Raw genomic sequence first — 24811 nt, forward strand, 5'->3', positions numbered from 1 at the left:
CAAGAACAAGGTTGTGATTGACATATTTGTAACGGAATGTGCGCTTGTAAGAGAACTGGAACCATAAAGTCTGAATTTTATCAAGGCATGGATAATGGTTTATTTAGTATTCGCACTGACGTCAAGGTGGGGACTGCTGATATTATGGAGCTGGTAGTGGGTAGATTTGGTGATGGAGAGAATACCAAGAAATAAATCAATTCGGGTCCAAAAGGTACTTCGGGATTGTGAACAGTCTTGTTCTCAGATGTTTGTGTGGACGAGCTTGTGGGCAGTTCAGAAGTTTGTAGCAATGAATGGAATTTGCATTTGAAACTGAAGACAAAGGATTCTGTCTTTGCCAAATGTAGATAACAGAAATAGCAATGAGGTTCACCATGGTTTATTGATTAACACATGGATAGAGATGAAGAGACTTACCAGGAACACCAACAATAGCGAGCATGGGATAGTAGCCCGCATGAATAATCATCAGTGCACCCATATATCCGATGTGATAATGTGAACCCAGACCAGGAAAAATAGGCAAGATACCAGGATAAACTCCTGTCCATTGTTGCAGCATTCCAATCTAGAGTTCTTAAAATCTGATCCATTAATGGAACATTCCAGACTATTCTCAGATTTTTATCTCTCCTCTGACTGTCTCTGCAGCTGCTGATCCCTGTTAGTGTTGGAGATGATGCATCTGCTGAGACAATGGCATAAAGCATTGCATGAAGCTCCTTACTATTAGAAGAGGGGTGCCACATCTAGTGCCACAGTTGAAATACATGGAGACTGGCCTCAATCACAGTCACTGAAAAAACTGATCCAGTTGACTCCTTTCAGTGTGGTACCTTCCGTTCACAATAGGAACTGGAATGGATTGAATGTTGGCATCACTGGCTGTTGGTCACATCTCCCACCACCAATTGCTGTCATGACGTTAGTGGTGAGGGACAATGAGGATATTTTCCTATCACAGGTTAGATGATTCTGATGTGTTGTCCATTTTGTGAGAAACAAAGCCCACTCACTTCAATAATTTCAGTCCAAGACAAGATCTGAATCAGTAGTGCCATTTATTTTACACTTGCAAGTGGGTGTGTGATGTCCCTTTCTCAAGGCAAGGGACATACACACACTAAATTCAATTCATACATAACATTTATATGATTTGATGTCTATTGTTTTACACTGCTCCCTCCCCTGTTTACATCGTCCACTTCCCTAAGACCGGCCCCCATTACCCCTGTTTGTCTCTTGCCTTATCCGGCCTTGTCTGTGATAAAATGCTTATTTCTGGTCTCACAAGGCTGTTTGACCTTACCCTGTTATAGGTCATTGTTAGGCATATCCCTTCTTCATCATTATCTACCCCCTTCATCTGTGCCTTTCCCAAGGCCGTTCTGATCCCTATGACCCTTTTAATTGGGGTTTGTTCCTGTGTTTTTGTAAAAGTGGGAAGCACATGTTTATACCTACTGTTTGTACAGGCGTATCTAGCTTAACTTCATCCCCTCACAACATCTTATCTACTTGCCCATAATGTCTACCTTCTGACATACAGTTTTAGCTAATACAAAAACAATTATATATTTCCTCCACATCGTTTCCATTCTTGTTGACTCAGCACTTGGCTAAAACAATTACCCACTGGTGTGAGTTCACCTCCTTTGTAAAATGGAATTGCAGAAGTAACACTAATCCTACTGATATCCCACAATTCCCCCTCTTTCTTTTAATTACCATTTGTTATCTTCTGCAAATATTTTATTTTTAAGCATCGCTCCCGAAATTTGCAAGCATCATCCCGGAGATTTCATCCATCTTGGTCTCACTCATCTGCTCATTATTTAGTCGATAAAGTCCTTCAACCTGATTCCTTTTTAGGGGCATCTGTTTCATCAAGGCTGTTTCAATCAACCTTTGGGTGAGTCCTCGTATACAGGGTATGATCATTTTTATTAATTGTTACCCACCAAAAGAGAGCTGACTCAAAGCCTGCTGCAATCTGGTTACGAGCTTTGAATTCATCCGGTACTCCCCTAGGGACTCCTACCGAATCAAGATAAATCCTGTCATCGAAAGAAGTGTCTAACAGTAATCTCTTACCCCTTCCCTTTTTCCCTCCTTTGTTTTCCTTCTCAAATGCCAGGGTAAATGGAATTGCCAATTGTACAATTGCACATATCCCTCTCCAATCTGGAGATAGCGTGGGTCTCAATATTTTGCCTCCACAGTACCACCACAGATCCGCTCGGGGAACCTTTAATGCTGAGTAGTTCCCTCCCTTCTCCGTTTCGGTGACATTCTTAATCTCTGTACATAGTTTCAGCTCCCCCAAATCTTTCGACCGACTTGTACCTCGTCTACACACACGATGTGTGATTTCCAACTGCGGCAGAAAACAGGGGGGGAACTTTTGCATCTTTCTTCTCCAAGGGAGGGAACATCAGAGATAGGGAGGTACAATTCCTATCATTCCACGCAGTCTCATCCTGATACAGGGCTATCATACATTTCATGCCCTTCCTGTCTCGCTTCCACCCGAGCGGAAAGGGAACTACCTGGGCCACTGGCCGACCGGAGGCACATGCATAGCAATTGCTCTTGTTCAGACTTTTGACAGTATACTTTACCCATTCAACCCAGGCATTTGCATCCCCGTACCCAGTTTCTATTTCAATGGTCTGTTTCAAGTCCTTTACCTCTATAAATTTTACTACTTTAGGATCATCGGGAGGGGTGAAAGATTGTATCTTATTACCCAGTAGTTCTACCCGTTTTCCCTGTCCTACACTAATTCAAAAACAATAGCCCAAGAAATCCTTCCCATTTGCTTTCATTTCTATCCTAAGCATTTCATTTCATTGTATCTCATAGGTGCCCCCCCCCCCCTCCCACCAGGATTGTTTCGTGCCATGTGGTTTTCCTTATCATTAGGTATATTGGGTTACACTTTTTATCAGGACAATCACGAGCTGGTCGGAAGGGGGTCTGGTGTACTGTGACGAGACCATTATACTAAGTACCATCCCCAAGGCTATCCCCATAGGACTTAAGATGTATCTCAGAGCTGCGGTACTGTCTCTGATTATCTACATCCCCACAATTTACTAAGCTGCATACATCAGCGTCTATTACTTGTGGGTTATCAGACTTAGGGACCGTTAATAATACATATGAAAATGATATTTGATGAAATGCCAATACTAAGAGAGCTAGCATCATAACTCTAGCAGCATTCCCAGTATTCTAAACATCATGCTGAAGCACAAAAAGACTTAATATACAATCTTACAGAAATAATCCCGCGCTCATGTCGCCACTGTATAATCAGTTACTCAAAGTCTCTTTAGTCTGAGTTTCAGCGGATCTTGCGTTGATTCGACTGTCCAGACTTCTTCCTCAACGGGAGGGTCCACTGGCCCTTTGATCCGAGTGTAGTGAGTCCAGCCTTTCTCCGCCGTCCTTATTGCCGTTTCGGTAGTCAAAAGAGCCTGGTACGGCCCTTCCCAGTCCGGCTGCAATTTAATCTCTGTCCATGATTTTACTAAGATCCAATCGCCCGGCCGGATGGGATGAACGGTGAATTCAAGGGGTGGAGTCTGTGCCAATAAACCCTGTTTCCTTAGGAAAGACAAAGAGGAGGACAAACCCAGTATATACTTCTTTAAAAACAAATCTTTAGTTTCGGGACTTGGCAATTCTCCATTCGTTCCCAAGTAAGGTAATCCAAATAAGATTTCATAGGGGGATAGTCCCAAATCTTTCCTTGGGGCTGTTCGTACTCGCAAGAGAGCTATAGGTAAACATTTGATCCAAGGGAGTCTGGTTCCTATTATCAATTTAGAGAGCTATCGTTTGAGTGTTTGGTTCATTCTCTCAACCCTTCCCGATAATGGCGGGTGCCATTGAGTATGGAACTCCCAGGAAATTCCCAACCCTTTCATTACCCCCTGTAACACTTTAGAAGTAAAGTCAGTTCCTTGGTTGGAATCAATATGGTTCACGCGCCCATATCGGGGAATTATGTGCTCCAATATTGTTTTAGACACCCCACTCGCAGTGGCGGTAGCTAGGGGGTATGCCTCAACCCAACCAGATAAATGATCTACTATGACCAACATATATTTTAGTCTGCCTACCCTGGGGAGTTCAGTATAATCTACTTGTATACTCTGGAAAGGTCTCAGTCCTGGGTCTCTTCCTCCCGGGGTCTGTTTTCTCAAGACTTTCTTATTTACCTTTTTGCATATGATACATCCCTCACATATTTGTTTAGCAATTGTATATATTCCTTTACATCCATATTCCCTAAGAACTAAATCACACATTGCTTGTACTCCCCAATGGCTGCCTTGGTGTAGGACGGCCATAATCTCTCGCATCATCATTTTGTTTAACATTTCCCTTCCATCAGGTAACCTCCAATGCCCATCTGCTGTTTTTACAGCTCCTAAATCTCTCAATTCATTTTCTTCGCTTTCAGTAAATATAGGAGCTTCCCGAGGACCTGGAACAGTAGGTATTAGGGAATGAATCACCACTTCTTGTGGGTTCAGGGCTGCTTCCTTAGCCACCTCATCGGCTAATCTATTCCCCCTAACTTCTAGTTCATTTCCTTTCTGATGACCATTTACATGCACTACTGCTATTTCTCGCGGAAGTAATAGGGACTCCAAGACCCGTTTAATCAATTCTTCATGTACTAATCCCTTCCCACACCTCTGGGTTAATACTCCCAAAACCACTCCCTTATCCACGGTAGCAAAGAGGGAAGGTAAGGCTAACACGGGGGCATGGATCAGATCTCTTTTGCCTCATCATCCCAACTTAGACATTTTGGTTCCCCCTCTAATAGTTTGAGATATAATTTCTTAGTCTTCAGTGCATAGGAATCAATCCACAATCTGCAATAACCCGTGAGACCCAAACATTTGCGTAACTCCCTTTTAGTGCTGGGCAGCGGCATTCCCACTATTCCCTCTATCCGTTCCAGGCTTATCTTTCGCTTTCCCTCACTAACTAAATGTCCCAAGTATTTCACTTCTTGCTCCACATATTGTAGTTGGTTTTTAGATACCCGCAGTCCCTGCTGGCCCAGGAAATTCAATAATTTGTTAGTGGCTTCTACTACTCTTTCTCTTCTTTTTCCTGTTACTAAGAGGTCGTCTACATACTGCAACAGGGTAGTCCCCTTGGGGCTGCTAAATTTCTCTGATACTTGTTCTAACATCTGTCCAAATAAATTTGGGGATTCCGTAAACCCCTGGGGAAGCACAGTCCATCGGTATTGCTGTTTTCGTCCTGTCTTAGGGTCTTCCCACTCAAAGGCAAACAAATTCCTACCTTCCTCTGCCAAGGGACAAGCCCAAAAGGCATCCTTTAAATCTATCACACTAAACCATTTGTGGTCATGAGGGATCTCACTTAATAACGTAGAGGGGTTTGGCACCCTGGGTGCCTGATCTGTACTGTTCGATTTAATGTTCTCAAATCCTGCATCAATCGATAATTTCCATCGGATTTCCGCACTGGTAGTATTGGGGTATTATAAGGAGACATACATGGCTCCAACAATCCATCTCTAATCAATCCTTCAATTACTGGCTGCAGTCCTCGTTTACCTTCAATGGAAATGGGATATTGTCGCTCACAGACAACATCCCCTTTCCTTTTTAAATTTATTTCAAGGGGGGGGATCTGTAGTTTTCCACAATTCCCTTCCCTAGCCCATACAATAGGGTCTATCTCTCTCTCCACATCCTCTGCCAACATTGCCTTTTGTACAACTAATTCTTTTTCCTGAATTCCAATCCCCAGTCCTAAGAGGATAATTAAATCTCTCCTTAATAAGTTACTTCCTATATCAGGGATATACAACAGTTCCCCTGTGACCCTATCCTTAGGACCTTCTATCATCATAGGTTCAAATACTGGAACAGTAAATCCTTCCCCTTTTTAACCCCGAAACAGTAATTGACCGTGTTGACATTCCTACTTTCTTTGGTTTAAAATTCAGTGATGACCGTGCTGCCCCCGTATCTACTAGGAAGACTACCTCTTCCCTACAGGGTCCCACCTTCAGGTTTATCAAGGGATCCTGGTGGGCCCCCGAGGGCAGGAACCCCTGACACCCCTATTCTTCATCAAAATTCATAAGCGGAATTGCCCTCTCTTCCCTTTTCAGAGCCGGACATTCCCGCTTAAAGTGCCCTATCTTTCTGCAATAATAACATCCTGCCTGTGGAGTCTTCCAGCTCTGCCCCTGTCGCTCGAACCCTCTATCAAATGCTCCCCCTTGTCCTCTCCCTCTCCCTCTCCCTCTCCCTCTCCCTCTCCCTCTCTCTCTCCCTCTCTGCCCTACCTGCTGCCTCCCGCCGCTCCGGTTGCTCACTATTGGTCCCATTCTTTTCTTAACTACCTCATCAACCGTAGCTACCATCATTTTCACCTTCTGTTTCTGTCTCTCATCCTCTCTCTTTACAAACACTTTCTGTGCCTCTCTTAACAATTCATCTAATGGCTTTTCACTCCACCCTTCTATCTTCTGTATCTTTCTCTGTATGTCTGGCCATTCCTTTGTCACAAAAATGTACTTTCAAAAGACCCTGTGCCACTGGGTTCTCAGGGTTCATTCCAGAATATTTCCACATTGAGTCTCTTAATCTCTGCAAAAAAAAGCTGAAGGAGTCTCATCTTTCTCCTGTCTAACTTCAAAGACTTTAGTCAAATTCTGTGACTTCGGAACTGCCTCTTTTATTCCTTTTAGAATCAGGTCTTTCAATTCCCTCATTTCTTCTCTATGCTCCGGATTTTGATTTTCCCACTGGGGGTCTCTGAGGGGAAACTTCACCTCTCCCTGTCCAGCATCCCCATCTCCAATCGGATGTTCCCTGTCCCATATTTTAATGGCTGCTCCCCATATAAGTCCCCTTTCTTCCCCAGTAAATAGTATATTCAAAATAGACATTAACTCAGCCCAGGTATACAGACTGGGCCCCAAAAATTGATCAGTTTGTTCAGACAACCCTACCAGATCCTCAACCAGGACCTTCATTTCTTTTTTTTTAAATGTCCTGACCTCCCCACTGCTGAGGGGGGCACTTACAAACCCAATCTTTGTCCCCTATTGGTACCTCCCGAAGGGGATAAGTCATTACGTTCTTCCCCTCTTTCTTTTTTTTTTAATGAAATATTGCAATATTTCTAGCTCCCCATAACTTCAAACACCAATTCATCAATTCATGCTTGACTAACTTTAAAGCCTGTTCCAAATTTGTAAATATATTTATATATTTACGTTCATTTATTCAGTATTTAATATTCAAAATGTAAAATGCATACAGTTCTCAATTTTGAAATCCACTGTAATCACCCAGTTTTAGTCCCTTAATTTAAATCCAAAATTAGTTTTCTTAAGTAGTCCTGACCAATCATTGCTCAATTACAATACTATAGGTCTTGAAATAATCAGAGCTGCCTTAAAATTATTTGTCTATTCAAGTTTAAAGAAAAAAACTTCTAATGCATGAACAATGGCCGAATCCAAGGTCACAGATATTAACCATAGGATCTTGTTTTTACTACAATCTAATGTTGAACTGAAACTTCAACTGTCCTCCATAAATCGCTTTCATGTAAAGATAGAAGAGATTAGTTAGAAACTGATAGTAAGGCAGTCATGACCTGTAAGAAGAACAGGAGTTATCATTCTTTTTTTTTCATAATCTCTATAGAATCCTTAACCTTAAAAGAAATCATGTTAAGTTTCCATAATAAGAATCAGATTCAAAACAGTCCCGGAACTCAAGCTCCAGGGAATAAAACGCAAACATTCAATCACCAACAAACAAATGTGTATTCAAACCAAATCACAAAGGGTTAAACGTTCTACCAGCTGTACAGCTCTCTTCATTCTCTCTCTCTCTCTCTCACTCATTGACAAATAAATTCAGATATTTACAAACCCAGTCTTTGTCCGACCTGAATTTTGGCCAAAAGAGGCGGGACGAAGAATGGATTCCTTAGTCCATATGAAGCAACAATATTTAATCATCTTTTTCCCCTGTACAAGTATTATTTTGCCAATTCCACAACATCCTCCCCAAAGAACTTTCTGGAGGTATGTTGTAAGGGACCCCGCCTCCAATTCCATTGCTTTTTCCTTCTTTTGTTTTTCCCGGAGGCTTTTTCCTTACCCACGGCACAACCCATATTGAGTTCCTTCGTTAGTCCCTTATTAACTACTAAAACTCATTCCCGGCCACCAAGGCAATACTTAAAAGTCAGGTTTCTTACCTTGGTCTGTGCACAGAGTTGCCTGGCCCCTTTGTGCCGTATTGTCTATCGAGCTCCTATCACTGTCTGATTCAGATGTCTCTCTTGTGGGATTCGTACCAGTCGCCCAAGGGAGCAGACCAAACCAGGACACGAGACCGCTCCTCAATGGGGAACGGGACGCGTCTTCCCAGTGTCCAAGGCCAGCCACTCCCCCCGGTGATGGAAGAAAATCCCGGACGAGCCCCCAATTGTGAGAAACAAAGCCCACTCACTTCAATAATTTCAGTCCAAGACAAGATCTGAATCAGTAGTGCCATTTATTTTACACTTGCAAGTGGGTGTGTGATGTCCCTTTCTCAAGGCAAGGGACATACACACACTAAATTCAATTCATACATAACATTTATATGATTTGATGTCTATTGTTTTACACTGCTCCCTCCCCTGTTTACATCGTCCACTTCCCTAAGACCGGCCCCCATTACCCCTGTTTGCCTCTTGCCTTATCCGGCCTTGTCTGTGATAAAATGCTTATTTCTGGTCTCACAAGGCTGTTTGACCTTACCCTGTTATAGGTCATTGTTAGGCATATCCCTTCTTCATCATTATCTACCCCCTTCATCTGTGCCTTTCCCAAGGCCGTTCTGATCCCTATGACCCTTTTAATTGGGGTTTGTTCCTGTGTTTTTGTAAAAGTGGGAAGCACATGTTTATACCTACTGTTTGTACAGGCGTATCTAGCTTAACTTCATCCCCTCACAACATCTTATCTACTTGCCCATAATGTCTACCTTCTGACATACAGTTTTAGCTAATACAAAAACAATTATATATTTCCTCCACATCGTTTCCATTCTTGTTGACTCAGCACTTGGCTAAAACAATTACCCACTGGTGTGAGTTCACCTCCTTTGTAAAATGGAATTGCAGAAGTAACACTAATCCTACTGATATCCCACAATTTGCAATGTTATAACCACCTCAACCTCCCATCACCACCACCCCCAAAACAAACAACCTAGATGTAGTTACCGTACTGATGTCTCCAACACAGAATAGGCGCCAGCCAATAGATTTACAGTGGGCATATTTGCCCTGACCATACACAGGAAGTGTGAATCTGACTGGACATTCCTCTCATTGCTCTAATAAGCCAATCTTGTATCTTCAATACCCAATGCCCTTCAGCACTGTTTTATATTAACTCACAAACACTCATTTTTTGAATTCACTTCAAAGCCAAATGTTACAAATTATCACAAATCTGCTCCCTTTACAGGGTTATGTTGTTCTTGATCTTTATTTTCAGGGATGCTCTAAATGACCCAAGGTTTCAATATGTCTGATTTTTTAAAAGGTTTATTAGTGTCCCTTCATTTATACATAACAGATAATGCATCAGGCAGAACGCTTACAATTCTTTAAAAAAAAAACCCTGCATAATCAAAGGATGTGTCCAGCTCTGTAGCTGGGCAGTTCTGTTCAGTTTGGGGGCTAGTTGAGTCAGGTCACTGTTGAAATTGGATGCTCACCCCCTCCTTCTGCACTTCTGACCTCATGAACTGCAAGCATTTTGTGTCAGATTTACTCTTTGTGCTAAGGGGTTTGTTCATTGCGATTGTTGCAAGTATTTTGATGCAGCAACCTTAAGTCCGGATAGCCTGTAGGTTGGATAGGATACGTTATTCAGCTATTCTCCCTTCAGTTCATGCACTTCTTTCTGTAATTTGGGAAACAAATAATGTTTGTTTAAAATACTGCAGTCTGACCAGCTAATTCACTCTGCGAATATCCACTACACACTTACCTTTAACAAATAAAAAGTTACGGTCTGGGCTACTTGCTTAAACATTTTTGAGGCATCGGGCCTGGTCCATAACATATTGGGGGCCCTTTGCAGGATTTAGGCAGCGAGTGGCAGGTGTTAGTGTCTCTTATTTTGTGTGTTGATTTGTCTTGGTAAACAGAGCTTTAGAGAGCAATGGCTCTTGCAGGAACCAAGGATGTTTTGGAGGTGGAAGAATCGACCTTGGGGATTTTACAAAATGCACATAAATCCAAGCTGCAAGAATTAGTAGACAAGCTGCAGTTGAAGCTGCCTCCTAATGTGAGGAAAGTTGAGATGATTGCAGCAGTAGTTCTGCATTCAAACTTGCTGGAAACTCCACCGGGATCTGTACAGAAGATTAAACTTCAATCGCAAATAAAGCAGCTTGTGTTAGAAGCAGAAATGAAGCAGTTGGCGTTGCGACTAAATTTAGAAGGAAAAGAAAGAGGACGAATAGATTTAATGCAGGAAAGAGAAAAAGAAAAAAAAGTAAATGTTTATCAGAAGAAAAATAAAAAGAGAGCGCGTTTGCGTTTCAGAGATAGACATTTAGAATGGAAGGTCAGCTTAAAAGGATGGAAATGAAGGCTGAAGTTACGCTTAGGGATCTGGGGAGTATGAGGATGCAAATCAAATGCACATGAACTTGTTCCAGAAGCCTCTAGACAACATTTAGGAACCTAAGGAGTGGTCCGGGTCAAACGTATATTGAGTTTGAAAGGTTCAAACAAAGTAATTTTGATAGATGGAAAAGAACTTTAAAATTCAAGCAAACCTATGATGCACTTAGAGAGTAACTATTTTGGAGGAATTCGAAAATTCACTGCCTGAAGTAATGCAAACTCCTGTGGGAGAGCAGAGAGTTTCGATAGCAAGGTTAGCAACTGAAATGGCTGAAGATTATGAATTGGTCTATAAAACACAGTTTGGCTTCCAGACTAAATTTCAGTCCATGAGATAAGTAAACTGGGGCAAAGAGAAATCCTCACGTGGGAAGGGATATGTAGATCTCAGTGAAAATCATAAGGATAACTTACGACAGGGGTAAAAAGGAAATCCAAGAAGAGGACAAAGAAGTTTAAAAAACTCCAATGTTTTCATTGCAATAAATTAGGTCACAGGAAATCACTCTGTTGGTGCGCTAGGGAAAAAAAGATGTAGGAAAACAGGATAAGCCTGGGAGTTTTGTTGGAGTGGTAACAGAAAGCACAGTGGAGGCGAGAAAGCTTCATCAGAGTGTACAAGCTGATCGGAGATTGGTCAAGGAGGAAGTGCCGAATCTTGCTTATAAAATATACCTTCAAAGGGAAAGTTTATTCACATAGGCCAGAAGTAGCAGGTACAGAGGATGCAATATTAAGGGACACAGGATCCTCTCAGTCTGTGATGCTGAAAGATGAGGAGATATATATTCCTGAGGGACTATTTCCAGAAAAGTTACTATTAAAGGGAATTCACTGTGAGACTAAAAAAAATCACATGGTTATGTTAAGGGAGGATAGAGTGTCCAGTGAAGAGTGAGGAAATTGTGATAGGAGTACTGGACAAACTCTCAGCTCCAGGAATACAACTTTTCCTTGTAAAGTATGCAACTGATTCACCGGTAGAAGTGCTGCCTGCTCTGGTTAAAAACCACTGGAGACACAGCCAACTGAAGCAATGCCTTATCTTGGAATCTTTTCTGAATGTGGGGTAACAAGGTCCCAATATCACGAGTTCAAACAGGAGAGATATAAAAATGTAAAGGTAAGTAAGCTGAAGTGGCATGAGGAGATACTTCGTTCCATTAGATAGTTGTTACAAAACAGGAGAAAATAGGTCACAGGACTTTGGTTAGGCCACATTTGGAGTACTGTGTGCAGTTCTGGTCGCCTCACTTTAGGAAAGATGTGGAAGCTTTGGAGAGGGTGCAGAGAAGATTTACCAGGATGTTGCCTGGAATGGAGAGTAGGTCGTACGAGGATAGGTTGAGAGTTCTCGGCCTTTTCTCGTTGGAACGGCGAAGGATGAGGGGTGACTTGATAGAGGTTTATAAGATGATCAGAGGAATAGATAGAGTAGACAGTCAGAAACTTTTTCCCCGGGTACAACAGAGTGTTACAAGGGGACATAAATTTAAGGTGAAGGGTGGAAGGTATAGGGAAGATGTCAGGGGTGGGTTCTTCACCCAGAGAGTGGTGGGGGCATGGAATGCGCTGCCCGTGGGAGTGGTAGAGTCAGATTCATTGGCGACCTTTAAGCGGCATTTGGATAGGTACATGGATGGGTGCTTAATCTAGGATAGAAGTTCGGCACAACATCGTGGGCCGAAGGGCCTGTTCTGTGCTGTATTGTTCTATTGTTCTATGTTCTACATGTTTAGTTCAGCTAAACTAATTGAGTTACAGCAGAAAGATGAAATTTTTAAGTAGTTGTATCAAAAGGGCATATACATTAGGGATTCTGAATGCATCGCTGAGTATTATTACCTTAAAAATGGTGTCTGCATGAGGAGATGGAAACGATCACATACTGAAGGAGATGAGAAATGGGCAGAAATTCATCAAATTGAATTGAAAATGGGGTACAGAAAGGAGAAGCTGCAAGTGAAGCATGAATTACCACGTGGAGGTCATTTTGGAGTGAGGAAAACACAGTCTAAAATAGAAGGCATTCTTACTAGCCTACACTGCACCATCATGTTGTTGAATTTTGCCAGACGTGAAATACACGTGAGGTAATTAGAAAACCAGAGGTGTTAATAAAACCTGCATCTTTAATAACTATTCCTGCAGTTGAGGAACCTTTTACAATCGTTTAATTGATTGGCTAGGTCCCCTATATCAAACAAAAAAAAAGTGTGAATCAGTATTTGTTAACAATAATTGATGTATCCACGAAATTTCCAGAGGCTATTGCATTATGCAAAGTCACAGCGAAAAGGATGGTAAAGGAAATACTCTTTTTAAAAATATATACGGACTACCAATAGAGATACAGTGCGACCAAAGTTCAAACTTCACATCCAAACAGTTCAAAGAAGTTAAGGGCAGCTCTGTAATAAATCAATTCAAATCTACTGTGAACCATCTAAAATCGCAGAGAGCACGAGAAAGGTGACATCAAACTTTCAAGATCATGTTGAATGCTTATGGTAAGAATTATCCAGCTCATTGGGGTAAGGGCTTTTGGTGATCAGAGATGCACAAAATGAATTGACCAACTTCTGTCCATTTTAATTAGGTTATTAAGAGGTAGGACCGTTAAGGTCGATTCAGGAGTAGTTAGTAAATCAGAAGTAAAAGGCCACACTATTGGACTATGTCTCAAATTTTCCGGAATGATTAAAAAACGCTGGGGAGTTGGCTAGATGGCATTTAAAAGTATTGCAGAATGCACCTAAACAGGAAGTAGACAAGAACTCAAAAATTTGCAATTTTGCTCTCGGGGATAAAGTATGTATGTTACTTCCAGTGATGAGGGGATCTTGAAAAGCAAGGACTGGTGAAACTTATCAAATGCGAAAGAATATTGAGTGAGGGTAACTACTTGATAGGGACTCCAGGCAGAAAGGAATCTCACAGAGTATGTCATGTGAATATGCTCAAAAGGTATTTTGACAGGGAACGGACAGCAAGAGGAGAATGTGTTAAATGATTACAGTACAGAAGGAAAAACTAAGTTCAGAGGATTCTGGATTGAACGTTCCTCAAATTAAAGTGGACAATGAGGAAGTTTTCTAAAATTGGGATAAATTATTGAGTAACCTCCCTGAGGAAAAATAAAATAAAATGACGTGATAGAGTTGTTAGTATTATATGGGGAGATATGAGGAAATTAAATGGGAAATATTACCTAATTGTGCATAAGGTAGATAAAGGACATGCTGTTCCGATTAAGCAGCATCCTTATTGGCATAATCCTCTAAAGTTGGCACAGGTTCTGAAGGGGATTGAACACATGCTCCAAGATGACATAATCCACCTGAGGTACAGTGACTAGAACTCATCCTAAGTCATGGTACTGAAACCAGATGGTACCCAACGATTATCTGTGGACTATCGCAAAGTCAATGCAGTTAAATAAAGGATGCATATCCAATTCCGCAGTTGGAAGGCTTTCGTTGGAAGGTGGGACAAGCAACTTCCATTTGGTTTGAGCTCCATCTGATTAAGCAATGCCTTTCAAGGTAGCTATAAATGCGAGTGATGTGGGTGTCGGTGCTGCACACCTGCTGGAACACGACGAGAAGACACAAAGACTTATTGGTATTTATCCAGCAAGTTAAACATTTATTGGTAGAAATATTCAACAGCTAAGAAAGAGACTTTGAGCTTCGTGTTGGCATGACAACATTTCAGTTTTTTTATTATTAGCAACGCATCTGTAACAATAACCCATTGAAGCTTTTGGAGAAATTTAAGGACAATAATGCGAGTCTGTTTTGCTCGACCCTGTAAATTCAGCCACACAATTTGAAAATTGAGCCTCTGGCAGGTCTTGAAAACATGATTGCCAAAGCATTGTCGAAACTTTAATGACAGATAGACACACTCAGTGGTAGGTGTATCACACACTGAATTTGGATGTAGCTCTGCAGGTTTGCATTTTTATACTAAGTGAAGGCATATGTGTGTTTTTGTGTACTAACCACTACTTTTGGTGATTTTGAGAACTGAAGACATCTTTAGATATTAATGATTCAGTTTTATATGGTCCCTTCACAAGGTTATGTTGTGTTTGATTTTTTTTTTCAGAGAGGTTCGAACCGACCCAAGGTTACAACATGTCTCAATTTTGAAAGGCTCATTGGGATCCTTTGGTTTATACCAAACTGGTAAAACCTCAAGAACAAGGTCTTCAAGTCTTAAAAACAAACTGGTATAATCAAGGGGACATGGACAGCTCTCCGCCAGCGCAGTTCAGTCAGTTCGAAGGTTATTTAAGTCAGAGTCACTGTTGAAACTGGACGCTCTCCCCATCCTTCTGTCCTCTATATTTGTAACCTGTAAGCTTGGTTTGTGTAATTTTTACTCTTTGTGCCAAGGGGGTTGTTTATTGGGAATGTTGAAACCAATTTGGAACAGAATCATTAAGTAGGGAAAGCCTGTCAGGTTCGGATCGGATGAGTTATTTGAGTATTCAATATTCGTTGGTTGTGTTTCATTACTTAATGCTTTAAATAAATTCTTTTTGTTTAAAACTCGGCAGTCTGACCAGCTAATTCACTCTGGGGATATCCACTATACAGTTACTTTCAACAATTAGCAAATCTACGGTCTGGGCGACCTGATTAAAATGTTTGGAGGAGTCGGGCCTGGTCCATAAAAATGTAAAAAATAATCTTGTTCATCAAAAGTTATGATTTAACAAGTAAGGGAAGGAATGAATATGATATTGGCTATGACACAGAAAGGATTGGGGCCAACAACTGAGGAGACCTCCTCAGATTACAAAAAGATCTTGATCAAATGGGTCAATCAGCTGACAAATAGCAGACAGAGTTCAATCTGGATGAATGCGAGGTGCAGGCAGTAGTGTGTGTTTGCTGCTGTCTGCTGCACCAGGAATGGGATAATTTTATACCCCATCTCCTGGGTTCAGCACATCGATGTCCTTCGTGATCTTTGAGAGGCCTTACTCTCGTGGTTAAGTCTTGCTGTTAATGTAGTTACACAATATCTTTGAATTATCATTAACCTTATCTGCCCATGCTATCTCATATCTCTTTTTGGCTTTCCTTATTTCTCTCAAAATGGTGCTCCACTCTCTTTATATTGATTAAAAGATTCAATTCAATAAAGTTGTCTGGATCTAAAGTAAGTATGTCTTTTATTTTTGAGTGGCACCTCAGTAACTTTAGTCATCCATGGTTCCTTAACCTTACTAGCTTTACCCTCACGCTAACAGGAACATTATGCCTCTCAACTCACGTCGTCAGTCTGTTGACTGCCTCCCCCTTGTCAGACATTATTTTACCTGCGAAAAGTCTACTCCCATCAAACTTGGACAGTCCTTGTCCCATGCCATTGAAAATTATGGTACTCCAATGAAAAAGATAATATTAATGGAAGGCGTATTATTTTCCACTAATAGTTATGATTGCAAGACCCAAAAGTATTCTCCCATGTTCACTTCAGTCACTTGCCCTGCCTATTTCACAAAACCTGGTCTCGTTTTGCTCCTTCTTGATTAGGATGATCCACTTACTGATGAAGAAAATTTTCTTCGACACATTTGACAAATTCTTCATGATTCAACCTTTTAACACTATGGTAGTCCCAATCATTTCTTTAGTAAATTAAAATCCCTATTACCACAACCTTATTAAGCTTACATATATCCGAGATCTTCCTACATGTCTGTTTCTCAATTTATTTCTTACTGTTGGAGAGCATATGGTGCAATAACGTCAACATACTCTTTCCTCTCTTATATTTAATTTCTATCAATATATTTTGATTGGACGATTTGTCATAAATGAGCATATAGTGCAATCTCTTCAAAGTGATCTTTACTTTCTTATTTTTAACACTACCCATGTATTTCACCTGATCATGTTTGAGAAATCGCTTCTCCAGTAATACCAGTAATTTATCCCTTAATCTAAAACGGCATGCCTCCCCCTCTCCACTTTTTCTTTCCATTCTATGACACCTATCACCTGGAACGTTGAATTGACAATCTTGAACATCTCTCAGGCGAAAGTGAGGACTGCAGATGTGGAGATTAGAGTCGAGCGTGTGGTGCTGGAAAAGCACATCAGGCCAGGCAGCACCCGAGAAGCAGGGAAATCAACGTTTTGGGCAAAAGGCCTTCAACAGCCCTTTCCTGATGAGGGGCTTTTGCCTGAAGCCTCGATTTTCCTGCCCCTCGGGTGCTGCCTGGCCTGCTGTGCTTTTCCAGCACCACACTATCCACTTGAGCACCTCTTCACCAACTTTCAGTAATAAATATGATATCCCAATCCTTTGCTCTTAAACATGCCCTGAGTTCATCAAATTTCCCCATAAGACCCCTTGCATTGAAATAAATGCAACTTAGTGTTTCAGAATTACTGTGTACTCTGACTCTCTCACCTTTCGTTTCTAATGGACATGCTCTATTCACATTCATAACTTTCTCCATCATCCGTCCATTAACACTGCCAATTAGAATAACCCCCTTGCCTTCTCTATCAATATAATGCCTCCCTATATAGAGTGAGCAAATCTCCCTGCTAAGATATTGGTTGATTTCCAGTTTAGATTAGAACAATCCTTTTTGAACATGTGTTTTCTCTTCCAAAACAAATTCCAATTTTCCCAAAATCTAAATCCCTCAACTACAGCCCAGCTCTTCAGCCATTGATTTTTCACCTTTAACCTTTCGTTGGGGCTGGCATTGGCAGTAAACCATAAATTAATACTTTTAAAATTTTATTTTTAATCTCCCTCACCTCTTAAATTCACACTGTACTGCTTTAATATTTCCCCTAAAAAGTCATTCCTATCAATATGTACAACAATCTATGACTACTCATTCTCACCTTTAACAATGTGCTTGAAAAGTTTAGAGACATTCTTAAGCCGAGCACAAACCACCCTAAACTCATGCTCACTGCCACAGAATCTCCTGCTGCTGCCTCTGACTGAACATCTCACTGTAGCAATAATTCTTCTAAATTTTCTTTAACACTGCCTAATATAAAAATCGTGCCATCAGTCCAATAACTGACGGCTCTTCCATTTTCCTCAGAAAGACTACCTTCTTCAACTGTTCCAAAAAGTGAAAATCTTTTTGATAGAGGAATAGTCGCCGGAGACATTGAAGTACCTTCTTATCTTTCCTGACAGTCACCATTTATCTGACTGCTTTGCTGGGTAGTACTTTTTTTCTAAATCTTCTCTCCAACCTCTCTGTGGCCTAAATAACATTATGCCTCGAAGCAGGATTTTTCACAACACCTTATTTATATGTTACCTTTCATTACCTATAGATAATAATGTTAAAATGGAAGCAAAAACATTTACACATCAAACATGTAAAAATTTGATAAAATTAACCCTTTAACTAATTAACTCAATATAAATATTCATCTTCAATATATTCCTAGCAGAAAAGTCTTCTCCTGAGCAGAAAACAGACAAGACTCTCTGGAATGAAGGCACAAGTCCTTATTTTTTTAAAAAAATGTTTAATTTTTTGAAACGGAAACAAACTTTCACAGCGTTAAAAAAGAAACATTAAAAACCATGTGAAAACTGTAAGCGTTGGTTTTGCCTATGCTATTTCTGAGTTTGCCACTGTCATCTCACGGTATTGTGGCACAGTGGTTAGCGCTACTGCCTCATGGCGCTAAAGACCCGCGTTCAATTCCCATGTCAGGCGACTGACTGTGTGGAGTTTGCACGTTCTCCCCGTGTCTGCATGGGTTTCCTCCCACAGTCCAAAGATGTGTGCATCAGGTGAATTGGCTGTACTTAATTGCCCGTCGCGTTAGGTTAGGGGTATGGGTGGGTTGCACTGTGGTGGGCTGGAGGGCCTGTTTCCACACTGTAAGTAATCTAATCTCGCTGTTTTCATCCTCTAAGACGCCAATATTTAATTTTAACATTCTTTTCCTTTTTGTCTTCTGCGAGAAATGTTAGTTTTCAATTCTTATGCTTTCTACACATTTTGTTTCATAGCCATTTTGATGTTATTTTTAGTAACCGTTTGCTGGTATTTCAAGCGTTTTTCTTTAATTTATTTATAGGATGAGGGAGTCACTTGGTTAGACAGAACTTATTGTTCATCCCGAGAGGGCAGTTAAGATTTAACCAAATTTGTGTGAGTTTGAAGTTATACATAGGTGAAACCAGGTAGGAATGATGGTTTCCGTCCCTAAAGGACACTTGTGAAATATATGGCTGTTTCTAACAATGAGCAATGCTTTCATGATCATCAATGGACTCTTAATTTCAGGTTCATATTGAATGTGACAACATTTGAATCCGTGTCCCAAGAACATTATCTGGATGAGCAGTGGCGATAATTATCACTGTCTTGTTATTGTTGACTTCCTTGTTAAGCTATGGATCACTTTTCATCTTTTTACAATTCCTTATCCATTAAGGATTGCAGTTCAATTGAGGTGTTTTGATTATCTCCTGAAGTAGTTACCACTGTTAATCAACTGTCCTGCACTTTAATGTTTTTGCCAAGTCTACTTGGGCAAATCGCTTCCTCAGGCCAGTAAAGTTGTCATTGCCCAAAACTAAACCTCTCTTGTATGTGACTGTCTTCACTGTTTCAATCTGAATGTGAACCTCCAGCATGCTGTGCCACTCTTTCTAAGATAATCCTTATGACAATATGATTTATCACTCCTTCCTTATTACGGAATACCAAAACGGTTCTCTTGTTGGTTCCATGACACGTTAATCGAAGAAATAATCCCTTATAGATTCGATGAGTCGTTCTTTGTGTCTCCCCTTGCAAATTGATTATTCCAGTCAATATGCATGTTCAAATTACCCATAATCACATGTGTGCCCTTGTCTCGAGCCATCATTATTCCCTGGTTCACGCTATTCTCTACTTTGAAAGTAGTTTGCCGGGGTGGGGGTTTCTGGGCTGGAAATGCTCCTCCCAATGGGTTTCTTTTAATGTGTTCTATTTCAAACCGGACTGATTCATCATTTTTGTCCCACGTGTTAATATAATTTCTTGATACAACCTTGACAAGACCATTGACCAATGCAGACTCTCCATCTACTGTACCCGTGGACATTTAACACCCCAGTCCTGACCTTTCTGTAACGACGTTTCAGTAATCCCCACAATGCCATATCTATTTATCTCTGTTTGAGCTGTCAGTTCATTAATTTTATTCCAAATACTGCACGCTTTTAGTTAAAAGTTTTTTTTTACATAAGTTCCATTGATATGTCTTTTTAAAAATATTTTTATGCACAGGCTCTCCACCCCAATAACAGTGAGCCTATCATTTACTCGAACTTTCTACTCATTTTTAAATTGTTATGATTCTTTCCCTCAGCATGGTCATTGTACTGGCCCTGCTTGTTTATTCGACCACCATCTACTTTGTGTTCAGTTTCTGACCTGCTGCTTTGGCTCCCAGCCTCCTGAGTTGCACGAGCACACCTCCCTTCCACGATGTTGGAGCCCCTCCAGTTAAGGTGCACACTTTCATTTTTGTACAGTTCCCACCTGTCCCGGAACTTTCTTTGCAGGACCTTTCAACCTTCCATTCTTCTTACCTATATCATTGATATCAATGTGAACGACGCCCGCTGGCTGTTTCCCCTCCCAATTCAATATGCCCTGCGCATGCTCGGAGGCATTCTTGATCCTGGCACCGACCTCCCTTTTTATGAAGAAATCATAGAATCATAGAATTCCTACAGTGAGGAAGCAGGCCATTTCACACAGCACGTCCATGCTGAGCCTCCAAAGAGTAACTAACCCTGCACCATTCCCCTCCTCTATTCCTCTGCATTTACCCATGATCAATGTACCTAACCGGCACGTCGCTGAACACTATTGGCAAAAAGTAAACAACCCAGACCCATTCCACTAGGCTATGTTCAATCTGCATTCTCACAACAGATACTGCCAAAACTACTGAGCATTTCCAACAACGTCTGGTTTTGTCACCGATGATGATAGCATTTTGATTAAAAAATTTATGCAACTCAGATTTGAAACAAAGCTGAATTTAAACTCCGAGGAGAAAATTAAATATCTGGTCGTTCGATGACCCTAGTAAATGTTCAGTAAATTACTTCTGTTTGGCCCATGAACGTCATTTGTTCACTTTCCCAATCAATGAATAAAGGAGTTTTTTAGCATCTTTTTGATATCAGAAAACTTGGAAACGTTGTACTTTTACTCCTTCATATGGGTGTGATTACATCTCTTTCTTTCGTCTTAGTGCAACAAAAGATGATTATTCACAAGAGAAATACATACACACACACACACACACACACACACAATGTAATACTTTGTCGAAGAATGCCAGTAACATTGTAAGTAATTCTAATGATAACTGGAAAGAAGGAAATAAGTAATGGAAGGATGAGAGAAGATGGGTCTTTTTCGGAACAGAAAATACATTTGTGTGAACTTGCTAAGTTGATCAAATTTATGAAAAGCTATGCAGGGCAGAAAAAAAAGATATTGTTATGAAGGTGTAGAGGTATACTTTCAAGTTAAGGGAGACAGGAAGCTGGCACAACGTGTTCTGAAAGAAGTTAAAATGTAACATTTGTCTGTGAAACCAATAGTGATACTGAGTTGCCATGGAACAAAATCAAATGCAAATTCAGCCAGACAGATTAAATTATACACCAACAGACTGAAATCAAATCGAGATTGAAATATAAGGTATTTGATGGCATCAATATCAATGAAATTATCCGATGCGTTGTGGTATGAAACTGGATATTTTGAACATTTAGGGGGAGAACTGCTAAAGACATCCACAAAGATAGACAGCGAGTTGAAGAGCTTCCTGAAGGCACCTGTCTATAAGAAGTTTGCACAGCAGAACATCAAAGCTGACCGTGAGTAAAATCTACAGACAAAATCTACAAAGGGGAATCGACAAAGCTGACTGGTTTTGAAACATGATTTTTTTTTTGTAACCTTATTCGGGTTTTTTTTTTCATCAGACCAGTATTGTCGAGTGGGAGGTAAAAGATACGTTTAACCCAAGGGATTTCGAAATGGTTGTTTATTTTATTATTCTCTGTTGGACTTAAATAACAAAATTGTTAATTTTACTTTAAATAGTGACTCTGTAAATGGATCTTTGCATCTCGACACTTAAGATATTTCGGCATGAGGTGAACCTTTTCTGTGTGGCTGGTTTAAATTAGGAGAGTGGTTAATCCTGTGTTGTAACAGTTTGGGGGCTTTCGTTCGCGATTTGAACAGGTTTAGGCAGATCCAAACTGACATTTGGGTAGATTTGAATAGATTTGAGGTATAAGAAAATGCACAGTATATTAAAACATTTGCACGTTGGTGTCCGAGATCTTTAAATAAAACGTCAGTATGACAACTGGTTCTATTTCGAAGACTTGTGGTTGGTTAAATTAAAAGTGAGAGAAATGGTTCTTCAAAAAATTAAGAGGGATTTGAAGATGATTCTCAATTTTTCCAAGGAAGTTTAGAAAGAAAAATAAAGGCCAAACCTTTAGAATTAGCAAAGAACATAAATTTGCGTTTAACCAAGGACAAAAGTAAAGCTGAAATTATCAGGGAATTACTCAAACGCTAAGGTTTGTCAGAGAAACAGACAAGTGCAGTAGACTGAGAAAAACTTAAATTATAATTGAGGAAAATGGAGTTTAAAGATAAACAAAGGAAGATAGAAAGAGAGAGAAGAAAAAGAAAGCAAGAGAGACGGAGAAAAGGGAAGGAGAAGGTTCGTATCTGAGCAAAGAGAGAGGAAAAAGAGAAAAAGAGACAGAAGGTTTTTAGTTGAGCTAAAAGAGCGAGAGGTTGAACTCGAAGGTACGATTTAGTCAATAAAGTCAAAGGAACAGGATGGAGATTAAAAGGGAATTTGTGATACATACAGCTATGTCAAAACGCTGCCACATTTTGATGAGAAAGATTCTGAAGCCTTCTTTGTTTCATTGAAAACTTGGCTAGGTAGATAGAATGTTCCAAGTAATGATGGGTAATGCTAGTTCAGACTAAACTGGTAGCCAGGCCGAGTGAGGTATTTGCTCCGATGTCAGACGAGTCGTCAAGAGACCCTGAAGATGTCAAACAAGCTATTTTAAGTGCTCATGAATTGGTACCAGAGACATGTAGACAGCAGTTCAGTAGCATTAAGAAGTTAATAGGTCAGACTTATATTGAGTTTGAAAGAATGAAACATAGGCATTTTGATAGATGGATGCTTGCTTTAAAGATGAATATGACATGTGAGGCTGAAATCGAGATTATTCTGACTACCTGCTCAGTGGGGTTTCCAATAGGTCCCCATGTAGAGATGGTGCTGCTGTGTAAATGTCACTGGATTACTAATCCAGATCAGGCTAATGGTCAGGCAGCTGGTGGAAGTGAAAAAAACAACTAATACAATATCGAGATTTAAAATCTGGTGTCAGTAACAGTCATCATGAAATCAATGTCGTTTGCAAACTTCAATTTGCTTCCCCAATGTACTTTATGGAAGTGAATTCTGTTCTGGTAAATTCTATGCTTTTCTGGCCTGGCCGAAAAGTGACTCCAGACACACAGAGATGTGATCAACTGTAAAATGGTCTTTAAACCGGTCAAGCAAGACACTAAATTGTACTGATGTGCTCCGAGGTTTGAAAGGGTAAAACCGACAGAACACCCAGCTGCAGCCTCAGTATCGGAAAAGGGAATGGGAAATAAAGGGATACAGGTCCAGTCGCCCCTGCACAATTCAGCCCTCGAAATGTGACTTAACAGCAGGGAGATTCCGTAAGTCCCCAAACCTGTCACTGAGCAACAGAAGAAGGACATTGAATCCTTGAGTGGCTGCGGCAGGAACAGGAGCAAGATCGAGAAGATAATGAAGGAGCACCGGGAGGATATTCAGCCCATTGAGACTATAATGTAGGAACACCAAGACGACATTTAGCCCATCAAGAATGAACAGAATGAGTTCATTCAGCCACTCACGCCTCTTACACAGCAATTGTAGCAGATTATTTACAATCTTGTGAATTGAAAGGGAATGTCGAGGTTATAGAAAGGGAAGAACTTCGAATAGCCAACTTCACTAGGGAAGAAAAGTGATGAACAAACTGTTGGGAATTGACAACAAATTGTTCGAATCAGTAATTAAGGAATTAATAACAGGAAATGTTCAAATCAAACCACAATCCATTGCAGCCAACATGATTTACTGAAGGATAAATCAGGTTTGTTTTTTCTGACGTATGTTTTGAAAAAAATAATCTGACAAACATGGTGAATGAAGGGGATCCTATAGATGTCTTCGTTCTGGACATCCAGTGGGCATTGCATAATGTGCCTCACAAAAGATTAATATGCAAAACAAAAGCAAATGTGATAAGGAAAATGTATTTTGTTGGAGAGGCGCTAATGAACAAAAGCTATGATATGGAGGTGCTGGTTTGGACTGGGTTGGACAACGTTAGAAATGGCAAGATACCAGGTTATAGTCCAACAGTTTTATTTTGAAAAACACAAGCTCTGGTCCCGCTCTTCCTTCATCAGGTGTTAGTGAGAGCAGAAGACCTTAGACATATAATTTATAAGGAAAAGATCAAAGGGTTGGACAACACATGCACGTGAATTTAACACATCGAAGATGTCTCCCAAACCTTTTATCAGTTAGAATGGAGGTGCAGGTTTTGATAGATTAATATGCAAACCTGAGAATTTATTTCAAGTCACTGCCTGGAGATAACTTAAGGTACTAACGATGTGAAGGAAGGGACCCCTCCGGACAGACTATGTTATACAGGCGTGAGGTCTTGTTTCGAGTCTGTCTTTTTCTTCTCCTGGAGTCAGACAGATTTTATTTGCAAAGTATGAGTTTATAAAATACCGCATTGACTGACTGTATACAAATTGTATATTTTTGACAAAATATGATTTATTGGTATGAGTGAGGGGAATGTGAGTGTGCGCTGGGAGGAGACGGAGAGGTGCATGGGTGTATGTCGGGGTAGAGCGAGAGGGCGTGTGTACCTACGTTAAGACACAGCCAGATTTGGCAGATTCCTTTCC

General features: G+C 40.5%; 1 long non-coding RNA gene across 1 annotated transcript; it reads right to left on the bottom strand.

Annotated features, from left to right (window-relative positions):
- Window positions 1-1047: 1047 nt before the first annotated feature.
- Window positions 1048-9228, bottom strand: LOC140468644 (uncharacterized). The gene is made up of 2 exons (XR_011955792.1): window positions 8290-9228; window positions 1048-3615 (listed from the first exon to the last, which is right to left on the bottom strand). It is a non-coding gene; the product is annotated as an uncharacterized lncRNA (long non-coding RNA).
- Between the last annotated feature and the right edge of the window lie 15583 nt (window positions 9229-24811).

The sequence above is a fragment of the Chiloscyllium punctatum genome, chromosome 47, assembly GCF_047496795.1.
Source record: "Chiloscyllium punctatum isolate Juve2018m chromosome 47, sChiPun1.3, whole genome shotgun sequence".
Classification (NCBI taxonomy): domain Eukaryota; kingdom Metazoa; phylum Chordata; class Chondrichthyes; order Orectolobiformes; family Hemiscylliidae; genus Chiloscyllium; species Chiloscyllium punctatum.